Source organism: Heterocephalus glaber, unplaced genomic scaffold, assembly GCF_053883595.1.
Source record: "Heterocephalus glaber isolate CG9 unplaced genomic scaffold, H.glaber_assembly_v1.0 deba00001509, whole genome shotgun sequence".
In the NCBI taxonomy this organism is placed as follows: domain Eukaryota; kingdom Metazoa; phylum Chordata; class Mammalia; order Rodentia; family Bathyergidae; genus Heterocephalus; species Heterocephalus glaber.
In genome coordinates this window covers 58,505,973-58,517,792 of record NW_028258325.1, presented here as the reverse complement: position 1 = coordinate 58,517,792, position 11,820 = coordinate 58,505,973, and the positions used below count along the sequence as shown (strand labels likewise).

General features: G+C 39.5%; 1 pseudogene; it reads right to left on the bottom strand.

The window, feature by feature from the left end:
• Window positions 1-3,978: 3,978 nt before the first annotated feature.
• On the bottom strand, window positions 3,979-5,251 carry LOC101708653 (heterogeneous nuclear ribonucleoprotein A1 pseudogene; annotated as a pseudogene).
• Between the last annotated feature and the right edge of the window lie 6,569 nt (window positions 5,252-11,820).

The window sequence follows — 11,820 nt, the reverse complement described above, 5'->3', positions numbered from 1 at the left end:
TTCCTTTAGGGCTTGAAATACATCACTCCAGGCTCTTCTTGCCTTGAGGTTTTGCATTGAGAAGTCTGCTGTGATTCTGATGGGCTTTCCTTTGTATGTGATTTGTTTCTTTTCTCTCACTGCTTGTAGGATTTTGTTCTTCTGTTAGATTTCTGGAATCCTAACTATTATATGACTGTGTGTAGACTTTTTTTTTTAATCAAGGCTAGCTGGAGTCCTATATTCCTCACTTATCTGTAAGTCAAGTTATTTTCCTCTCCTAGGGACGTTTTCTGCCATCACTTCTGTGAACAGTTTTTTATGTCATCTGCACTCTCTCCTCTTTCTTCATTGACTCCAATCAGTCTTATGTTATTCTTCTTTGCATCATCTAGCAGCTGCTGGATTGATTTCTCATGTTCCTTTATAATTTTAGAGCAATTTTTCTTTTCCTCCTCACTAATTGCAATCTCTTCTTCTATATCTGAAATTCTGTCCTCGCATTGCTTCATTCTGCTGTTCAGACTTTCAATGGAGTTTTTAATCTCTTGGAGATCTGTTTGCATCTCTTTAGTGGAGTCCACGTTTCCTATGTTTGGATTCCATCATGTTCCTCAGATCTTCCAATTTTTTTATCTGTGTCCTCTCTAGATTTATTAATCATATCTTGCACCATGAGCACAATCTTTGCTGTTATCTGAGTAATTATTTCTGATTTCATTTTTCCCAGATCCTCTTTTGTTGCCTGTTCAAAGAGTCCAGGTAGTTGGGTACCAGATTGTTCCATCTCGTTTCCCTTTGGGGTTTCTGTAGGTGATCCAGAAGTCTGTTTTTGAGGCTTGTTTTTTTGCCTTCTCATTTCCACAGTGGGAGGTGCTTCTGGCGCCCTTGTGGCTCAAATTCTCTGCCCTAGGATCATGGGATGGTAGCAGGGGAGCTTCCTTCTGGGTGCTGGGAGCAGCTCACCTTCTCCAAGCTAGGAGCTTGGGATGGTGGCAGTGGAGCTTCTTTCCGGATGCTGGGACTGGCTCAACTTCTGTGCCCTAGGAGCTTAGGATGGTGTGGGGGGAGACTTCCTCCCAGGTTCTAGGACCAGCTCACCTTCTCTTACCTAGGAGCTTGGAATAGTGGTGGGGGTGCTTCCATCTTAGTGCTGGGACCAGCTCACCTTCTCTGCCCTAGCAGCTTGGGATGGCAGTGGGGGAGCTTCCTTCTGGGTGCTGGGACTGGCTCAGCTTCTCTGCCCTAGGAGCTTGGGATGGTGGTGGAGGAGCTTCCTTCTGGGTGCTGGGCCAGCATTTCTATTTTAATATTTAGATCTTCAATCTATTTTGATTTTAGTTTAGTGCATGGTGAAAGATATAGGTCTAGTTTTTATCTTTGCATATTAGAAACCCAATTTTTCCAGCACCATTTATTAAAGAGGCTGTCTTTCCTCCAATGAGGGTGTTTGGCTCCTTTATCAAAGACGAGATGGTTGAGTTTGTCTGGAGCTGTTTCTGCACCTTCTAATCTGTTCCACTGGTTCTCAGATCTGTTTTTTGCCAGTACCATGCTCTTTTCATCACACTAGCTTTGTAGTATAGTTTCTAGTTGGGAGTTGTGATACCCCCTGCCATGTCTCTGTTACCTAGAATTACTTTTACTATTCTGGGTCTCTTCTTGTTGCAAATGAATTTTGGGATTTTTTTTCTCAAGGTCTGTGAAATATGCTGCTTTGATTTAAATTGGGATTGCATTAAATCTATATAGCAGTTATGGAAGTATGGCCATTTTCACTATGCTGATCCTTTCTACCCAGGAGCAGGGAATGTCTTCCATTTTCTGATATCATCTTCAATCTCTCTTTTCAGAGTGCTATAGTTTTCAGAGAAGAGGTTTTTGATTTCTTTCGATAAGTTGATTCCTAGGTATTTCAGTTTTTTGGATGCTAGTGTGAAAGGAATTATTTGCCCTATTTCTCTCTCAGTAAGCCTGTTGTTTGTATAGAGGAAAGCTATTGATTTTTGTGTGTTGACATTCTATTGAGTTTGTTTGTTAAGTCTAGAAGACTTTTGGTAGAGATCTTGGGGTCTTCTATATAGAGTATCATGTCATCTGCAAATAATGGCACTTTGATTTCTTCATTTTCTATCGTTATTCATTTTATTTCTTTCTCTTGTCTAATTGCTGTGGCTAATGTTTCCAAATCTCTATTGAACAACAGTGGTGATAGTGGACATCCTTGTCTTGTTCCTGATTTTAGTGTGAAGGATTTCAGTTTTTGACCATTTAGTATGATATTGGCTGTTGGCTTTTCATAGATGGCTTTTATCAGATTAAGGTAGAGACCATCTTTTCCAATTTTTTGTAGGTTTTTTTTCATAAATGTATGTTGAATTTTTCATCAAATCCTTTTTTTGCATCTATGGATACAATCATATGGTTTTTGTCCTTGGCTCTATTAATAGAGTGCATTACATTGATTGATTTGCATATGTTGAACCATCCCTGCATCCCTGGGATGAATCCCACTTGGTCAGTGTGTATGATCTTCTTGATGATATTCTGCATTCTATTTGCCAGTATCTTATTAAGGATTTTTGCCTCTATGCTCATTAGTGAGATTGCCCTATACTTCTCTTTTTCGGTTGGGTCTTTCTCTGCTTTGGGGATCTAGGTGATGCTTCCTTCCAGGAATGAATTTGGGAGTATTGCTTCTCTTTCAATTTCATTGAAGAGTTTAAACAGTAGTGGCAGTAATTCCTCTCTAAATGTCTTGTACAATTCCGCAGTAAAGCCATCAGGGCCTGGACTTTTCTCAGTTGGTAAGTTTTTAATTACGTTTTTAATTTCATTGATTGATATTGAGTTGTTTAGAAGTTTTAGGTCTTCTTCATTCAACTTTGGTAATTCATATATATCTAGGAATCTGTCCATTTCTTCTGTGTTTTCCATCTTATTGGCATATAGGTTCAGGAAGTAGGTATTGATGATCCTCTGGATTTCTGCTGGGTCTGTTGTAATTTCACCCTTTTCATTCCTAATTGCATTGATTTGGACCTTTTCTTTCCATTTGCTGATAAGTTTGGCTAAGGGTTTGTCAATTTTGTTTATTCTTATGAAGAACAAACTCTTGGCTTCATTAATTTTTTCTATCATTCTCTTAGTCTCCATTGAATTGTTTTATAATTCCCTTCCTTGTATGATATTTTGGGTTGTCCTGCTCTTCTTTTTCTAGAAGCTTGAGGTTCAGCATCAGGTTGTTTAATTGGGCTCATTCTGTTTCCCTAATATGTGTATTCACTGCTATGAATTTCCCTTTTATGACTGCTTTCATTGTGTCCCATAGAATCTGATATGTTGTATTGTTATTGTCATTTAATTGAAGGAACTGCCTGGTTTCTTCTTTAATTTCCTCTATGACCCATTGGTTATTCAAAAGTGTGTTGTTCAATTTCCATATGTTTATGAAATTTTTGCAGTTTCTTTTGCTGTTGATCTCCAATTTCATTGCACTATGGTCTGATAATATACACGGGATATCTTCAATTCCTTTGCACTTACTTAAACATGTTTTATGAGTACGTGGTCTATTTTGGAGAACAGCCCATGTGCAGCTGAAAAGAATGAGTATTCTGATATTGTGGGGTGGAACACTATGTAAACATCTGTGAAGTTCATTTGTTCAAGATTTCTATTGAGTTCTAGTATTTCATTACTTATTTTTTGTCTAGTTGATCTATCTATTTGAGACAGTGGAGTATTGAGGTCCCCCACTACCATTGTATTAGTGCATATACGACTTTTCATGTCTGTTAGCATTTGTTTTATATAGTTCGGTGCACTAGTGTTTGGTGCATATGTATTTATCATTGTTATCTCTTCCTCTTGGATTGTTCCCTTTACAAGGATGTAGTGTCCTTCTTTGTCTCTCTTAATCAGTGTTGGTTTGAAATCCACTTGATCTGCAAAGAGGATAGCTATTCCTGCTTTTTATCGTGTTCCTGTCACATGGAGTATTGTTTTCCACCCTTTAACTTTTAGTCTATGAATTTCTTTTTGAATTGTGTTTCTTGTATGCAGCATATAATGCTTTACACTTTCCACAGAACAGAATCTAAAAACAACTGTAATACAATAAGTCATAAATACACTCCTACAGTTTTTTTGCCCATACTCATTAGTAATGTCTAAAACATGTCTTCTTTGTAACAGGTAGGCCCTGCCACCACTTTGCTTGGCTGAGTTCACAAATCTCTTGTAACCTGTAGCTTCTCTGTCACTTCTCTGGCTCTCCTCTCCTGCTAAGCTTTGTTTCCTGGCAGTATTAAAACCCTCTGCCACTGCCATAGCTTCTGCTGCTGCTGGAACCACCATAGCCACCTTGATTTCATGGCTTGGCAAAGTATTGGCCTTCACCACCATAGGTCCCAGAGCTTCTGTCTCCAAAGTTTCCTCCCTTCATGGGTCCAAAGTTTGAAAATTGATTGTTGTAATTGCCAAAATCATTATAGCCTCCACCATCTCCAAAACTGTTTCCATCATTACCAAATGCATTGTAGCCATCCCCACTGCCACCATATCCACCTGCACCATGGCTGCCACTAAAGCCACCTCAACCACTGAAGTTTCCTCCATGACTAAATTGTCATTGCCACCAAAATCAACTCCATGTCCACCACCAAATTTTCCAGAACCACTTCGACCTCTTTGGCTAGATGCTGCACTAGCCATCTCCTGTTTCAATAGGGCTTTCCTGACTTCACAGTTGTGGTCATCAACAGTATGGTATTTCTGAATAACAATCTTATCTACAGAATCATGGTCATCAATGGTTACAAAAGCAAAGCCCCTCTTCTTCCCACTCCCTTGGTCAGTCATGATTTCCAATCACTTCAATTTTCCCATATTGTTCAATATAATCTTGTAGGTGATGCTCTTCAGTATTTTCTTTAATGCCACCAAAGAAGATCTTTTTCACAGTTAAGTGGGCACTCGGTCTTTGAGAATCTTCTCTTGAGATAGCTCTCTTTGGTTACACAATTCTTCCATCTACCTTGTGTGGCCTTGCATTCATGGCTGCATCCACCTCTTGTACAGTGGCATAAGTTACAAACCCAAAGCCCCCAGAGCACTTGGTATTTGGGTCTTTCACCACCACACAGTCTGTGAGCATTCCCCATTGCTCAAAATGCCTTCTCAGACTCTCATCTGTTGTTTCACAGCTCAACCCTCCAATGAAGAGCTTCCACAGCTGTTGGGGCGCCTTAGGAGACCCTGACTTAGACATGAGGGAAGTCAGAAGAGAGACTAATGATGTTTCCTCAGCAGTGTCCATGAGCAAAATAATAATAAAATAATAATAAATAATAATAAATAATAATAAAAATAATAAATAATAATAAATAATAATAAAAAGAACAGCATACTTTAACAACAGTTAAACCAGTTAAGAGTCAAAAGAGGCAACGATAAAAAGTTGCAGATTATTAGATGTAATCTTTATCTGTATTCCTTCCTTGTTAAAAAAAACAAGTTTGAGATTTTTTACTCTTTAATTTGAATGTAGAGAAATACAAGGAAAAGTCAACCTTTTTTTTCATGTTTTCTTTTAAATGGTTCCAACTTTGTAAAATACAATTTGGAGATAATGTTTTGGTAGTAGACATTGAATTACCCATAATCTTTTAAAATGTATATCTTTTTAAGATCTCCCTTGTGTACTTTGAAAAGAAAAAAGAGGAAAATAGTACAAAATACAAGATCTTTTTTTTGTTCAAAACAAGACTTTATTAATAAAGTAATTATGATTTTTGAAAAAAAGCTTTAAAATGTTTTACATACATGTTAATATATGTTAACCCACCCAAAAGACAAAGCAAGGTCAACATTAAGTCATGATCCAGGATTACTCAAATGAGAAATAAATACAAGACTTATGTTACTTGATAAGTAAAAACAACCAAGATAAATTGTATTTCAAACTTGTTTATATAAAGCATATTAAACTTTCAGTTTCTCACACTAAAGATACTATTCGTTATTTACACGTGTCCTATTCATTTCACTTAAGAGCATTGCCTCAATATGCATCCATTGAGCTATAAATGACTCTAGTTTCTCATTCTCTATGGATGTGTAGTACTCCATTTTATATATATATATATATATATATATATATATATATATATACACACACACATCTTCTTTATCCAGTTTCCAGTTGATGGGCACTTGGGCTGTTTCCAAACCTTAGCTATTACAAACTGTGCCACTATAAACATGGGTGCACATATATCACTGTGGCATGATTCTTTTAATTCTTTGGGGAAGATACCCAGTAGGGGAATAGCTGGGTCAAATGGGACCTCTAGCCCTAGTTCTTTGAGGTATCTCCATACTGATTTCCACAGTGGCTGCACCATTTTGCACTCCCACCAACAATGGAAAAGGGTTCCTTTCTCTCCACAACCCCACCAGAATTTGTTATTGGTTGATTTCTTGATAGCAGCCATTCTTTGTGGGGTGAGGTGGAATCTCAGTGTTGTTTTCATCTGCATCTCTCAAATGGCCAGTGATGTTGAACATTTTTTCATATATTTATTTACTGTTTTTACTTCTTTGTGTGAGAAATGTCTGTTCATTTCAGATGGCCATTTTTGAATTCAGTCTTTGAATTTGAGGGGGGTCTGATTTTTTTCAATTCTTTATATATTCTAGATAGTAGGCCTTTTTCTGAGGTACAGCTGTTAAAAATTTCTTCCCGTATTGTAGGTTGTCTCTATGTAAATAGGGAAGGGTGGTGGAGGTGAAGGGTGCACAAGTAATGGGGAAAAAAATAAGAACCAAGATACATCCTGTACAGGTACAAACACCCAATGATAAATGTAAATGTATTGCATACCTAAAATGTACCAATTAATATATAAATTTTAAAAAATAATAAACAAGAAAAAAATAAAAGCATATTAAAGATTACTTTAAATGGCACACACCTGTAATTACAGCCTTCAGAAGGCTGAGGCAAGAGGACTGACATGAGTTTGAAGCCAGCCTAGGCTACATAGTGAGTTCAAGGCCAGCTTGAACTACACAGTATGACCATCCTCTGCTCCCCCCCATCACTTTTAAAATAGTGTCCATCTTTTCTTTTAAATGGGTATAGACACATCTGCAATTATGTACAAATATAATAAATTTAACAGCTTTCTTAATCTTTTTAATACAAATATAATTCCTTGCTTCTTTATGCAACCCACTAAATAATAAACAGTGAAGTCATTAGAAAAATATGGACCTTTCTGAGGTCCATATATTTGCATTTTTAATTTAAATTTAAAAATACAGTTTAAAGCATATGAAACACAAGGATTTCAGATTTACACATTAAATATATCCAAGACATTATTAGACATGATCTTTATTTTGGCTGAAATGCAAAAATATATCTTAATAACTTAATAACAGTTAAAAATACTCTCCATTAATAACAGTGGTAGGCATGGAACAAAATATAAGTGAAATATATCTATATATTACTGTCTATTCATATGGCCAAAATACACAGGTCCTAACCCCAAGCCCTTACTATGCATTTGTTTTGAAGGTAACTGAATGGGTACCTTACAGGTCCAATTATCTTAATTTAAACATCCACGTAAGCATAGTCAAATTTGCTCTCTAAAAAATAAAATTCAAGTAAACATTGCATATTTGATTTAAACTAGCCTTACAGTTTTACATACTTATGACATATTGGATCACAACCACTAAATATGTAAAAAGGTTTTTTTAAAAAAATCATCCAATATGAACATGAAATTGAACTTTGTAAACATGATTATTTTCAATAACCAATACATGGCAGCTGCTCCTTGTTTTGGCACAGTGATGTTATTAAGTGCCTCAGGTACTGAATATTCAAGTAAATTTGTACCAGGTGAACCAAGTCTCTTGTGTAATTTATTTTTAATGGCAATGGCAAGACCTGAAATTCAACACATTTTCCTTAAGTATCATCACAAATATTCAAGTGTTTGAAGGATGAAAATAATTAGAAGTTTTAGCAAGGCTTCTTTTGATTTTTTTTCCCCTAAACAGTTGGTAGCTATCACTTATACCAGTGGAAATACCAAAGAGGCATCCTCTTCCCTGATCTCATTGTAGGCCCTTAATGAATGGTTACAGATATTATGAGTAAATTCAACAAAGTGTTTACCATGTGGCCAAATGTTGGCTGTAAATTAATTACATCAAAGGTAACTAAAGTAAGTGCCTTTAACTGACATTTCTAAAAAGATACAATATTTACTGTGAGATCAAAGTGAACCTAAGAAATGCCATCTTGGCCTGTGAATGAACTCCCCTCATACCCCTCCCCTTATATAGTGTGGGAATTCCCCACAAGATAGCCACTTGCTCTGCTTCCGTAAACATGCTTTATCACACCCCAGGAACAGATGGTACCTGGTGCCTCCCTGTAACCATGGAACACTGTAGCCACAGAATGTCCTATCTTGACAAGATAGGTGGGATGAAAAAGAACTGGGTTGTGAAAGATATTTTGCAGCTGGCTGAAGGACATATTGGCTTCTCCCTGAACTTCTTTGTTTGAGTTACCTATAAAACTGTACTGTCCCCTGCTTTGGGGCTTCAGTTCATTTAGGGGGTGCAGTCCACACATGTGAATAAACTCCTTTCAGTTTTAACTTTGTTGTTTGACCCAGTGTTTGGTGATTTACCAGCTCACTTGGTACAACATTCTTGGAGGCCCCAGTGAGATCACCATCACTTGGTGACTTCTGTACAGCAGACGGCCCTTGTCTCAGGCTGCTGCAGCCCAGGGGAGGCCACCCTGACCATTTGATCAGGGCCCTAGGGGCTTGGGTCTCCAGTGGAGGATTTGGGTTGTTCCAGCCATACTGAGAGGAGTTTATCTGGAAAACCTCCGGAGGTCAGGTAAGAATCTTATGATTCTTAGTCATCATTCAGTGGGTCCAAAAGAGGGTGAAAGGGAAGTCAGATGCAACAGTAATTCCCCCACCCAGGGTTTCATTGTGATGATGGGAAGCCTTCTGGTCAGTTTACCCTGGGGTCTGGTTTTTTGTCTAAATATTTGTGTACCTGTTGTCTGTTGTCTGTCAGCCTGCTCTGTGTGCCTTTTGCTTTCAGTTTTGTTCTACAGTGAGCCATGGGATCAGGATTGTCTACCCTGTCAACCCCCCAATTGTGTTTTACAACATTTCTCTCAAATTTATACTTCACAGAAAGCAGACAAATTCGGCATCAAGTTCTCAAAATTAACTCTGGACCCTGTGCCAATCAGAGTGGCCATCGTTTGGGTTGGGATGGCCAAGTGTGGGAAATTGTAACATTCAGACCACCTGACAGGTTTGGAATCAGTTTACAGGAAAGGGAGGGCCCTGTCACCCTGATCAGTTCCCTTATATTGATATGTAAATGGACCTGGCAAAAGATCCCCCTTTCCTAGCCTGTCCAGGATTTAAGTCATCTAGGTTTAATAAAGATAAGTTCCATTGTCATTTCCTCCAATGGCAGACTTCCCGAGACTCAACAGATGTTTTTGACACTAAGCCCTTTTCAAAACGTAAGGTTTTCTGGGCTCCATGGGACGAGGATGACTTCCGACCCCCTGTTTCCCCCTCATACCCAATTGGGACAAATTTATGAGTCACAAGGGACAACTAGTCAGGTAACATCCACAGTCCTTCCTTTAAAACACGTTGAGCCAGGTGGTGGATTCCTGTATGTTCCCTTTACTACTAGGGACCTTTATAATTGAAAAAAATCAAGTTGCTCCTTTTTCAGAAAAACCCCAGGCTTTAATTCATCTTCTAGAGTCTGTTTTCCATACTCAGCCCACCTGGGATGACTGCCAACAGCTGCTTCACATCCTCTTCACTACGCAAGAGTGGGACTGGATTTTCCAAGAGGCTGTTAAGGCAGCCCTGGGACTAAAGCCAGACCTGGGTCCCAGCACTCTGGCTTATCTGCAGAGAGCAAAGGCCAAGGTGCTGACCTGCCAACTGGACTGGGACCCCAACACCGATACAGGTAGGAGAGATCTGGCCAGTTACTGCCAGCACCTTTTACAGGGACTCCACCAAGCAGCTAGGAAGCCAACTAATCTAAGGTGAGTGAGGTAAAATAGGATAAGTTGGAGTCCCCCACGGCTTTCTTGGAGTGCCTCCTAGAGGCATATTGGGTCTATACACCCATTAATCCTGATGCTCCAGAAAATGCAGCCACAATAAATCTGGCTTTTGTGTCACAGTCAGCCCCAGATATTAGAAAAAAACTTCAGAGATTGGAAGGGTTTGAGAAAAAAACAGGTCCAAGCTCCTGAGAATAGCACAAAAGGTTTTTGACAACCGGGACTCCCTGGAAGAGACAATCGCCAAGCAGCTAAAAAAGTTACTATTGCTGCTCTCAAAAACTATGAGACAAGTAAACAGACCAGGAGACCTAATCCAGAGAGACCCCCATGGCCTAAGCTTGGAAGGGACCAATGTGCCTATTGCGAACAGACTGGACATTGGAGAAATGAGTGCCCCCTCAAAAAAGAAAAAAGAGGGGCAGAAGCCACTACCTTAAACCCTGCAACCCTGCTGCCTGCCTCAGACCTGACAACCCCACTGCATGACTGCCAGGAGACCCTCCAGGACATAACCTCAACCAGACCTGATTCCCGGGATGTGCCACTAAAAGACCCTGAGGAGACATTCTTCACAGATGGAAACAGCTTTGTCTAGCAAGGAGTCAGGTATTCAAGGCCAGCGGTGGTGGATGGCCAGAGAGTGATAAGGTGAGCTGCTTCTCTGGGATATGGAACTTCAGCCCAATGAGCAGAGCTGATGGCTTTCACTCAGGCCTTAAACCTGGGTAAAGAGAAGGTTGTCAACATCTACATGGACAGCTGGTATGCCTTTGCAACTGTACATCTTCATGGAGAGATATATAAACAACAGGGCCTGCTCACATCAGGAGAGAAAGACATCAAAAACAAACATGAGATCCTAGCTTTACTAGAAGCCATATGGAGCCTAAATCAGTGGCTATAATACACTGCAAGGGTCATCAGAGGCCTGACATACCGGAGGCCATAAAAAATCAAAAGGCAGATCTAGCTGCTAAACTGGCTGCCAGAAAACCAGTGGGGATGGCCCCCACCCTGCCTCTTAAAGCTTTTCCTGAGCTGCCAGCAAAGCCACATAATTCATCAGAGAAAAAAAACAAAATGCCCGGGTGGGAGCTACATAAGATAAAAATGGATGGTGGAGCCATCCCGACAGCCAAGTCTGCTTGCCTCAAGCTCTTGGCTGACAGCTAATTTAACAGATACAACAGTTTACTCACCTAGGAGAAAAGAAACTCAGACAATTGATAAGTTCCAGGTTCTCAACTCCCAAGCTGGCTGCCATGGTCCAGGATGTTTGTGCTTGGTGCCAGACATGCACCCAGGTAAATGCCAAGGCAATGCTCGGAGGTGAGGGAACCTGACACTGAAGTGAGCATCACAGGAAATTTTAAAAATTAGATTTTACTGAAATCAAGCCTAGCTGCGGATATAAGTACCTGTTGGTTTGAGTAAATACTTACTCTGGATGGGTAAAAGCCTTCCCTACTAAAGGAGACAGAGCTACAATAGTCAGTAAAAGTTGTTACAGGAGCTCATCCCCCAATTTGGCCTCCCCCATACTCTGGGGTCCAACAATGGCCCGGTCTTCACAGCTAAGTTATCTCAATTGGTGGCCAAGGCCCTTAACATTGATTGGAAACTTCATTGTGCCTATCAGCCACAAAGTTCAGGGCAAATAAAAAGAAAAATCAAACCTTAAA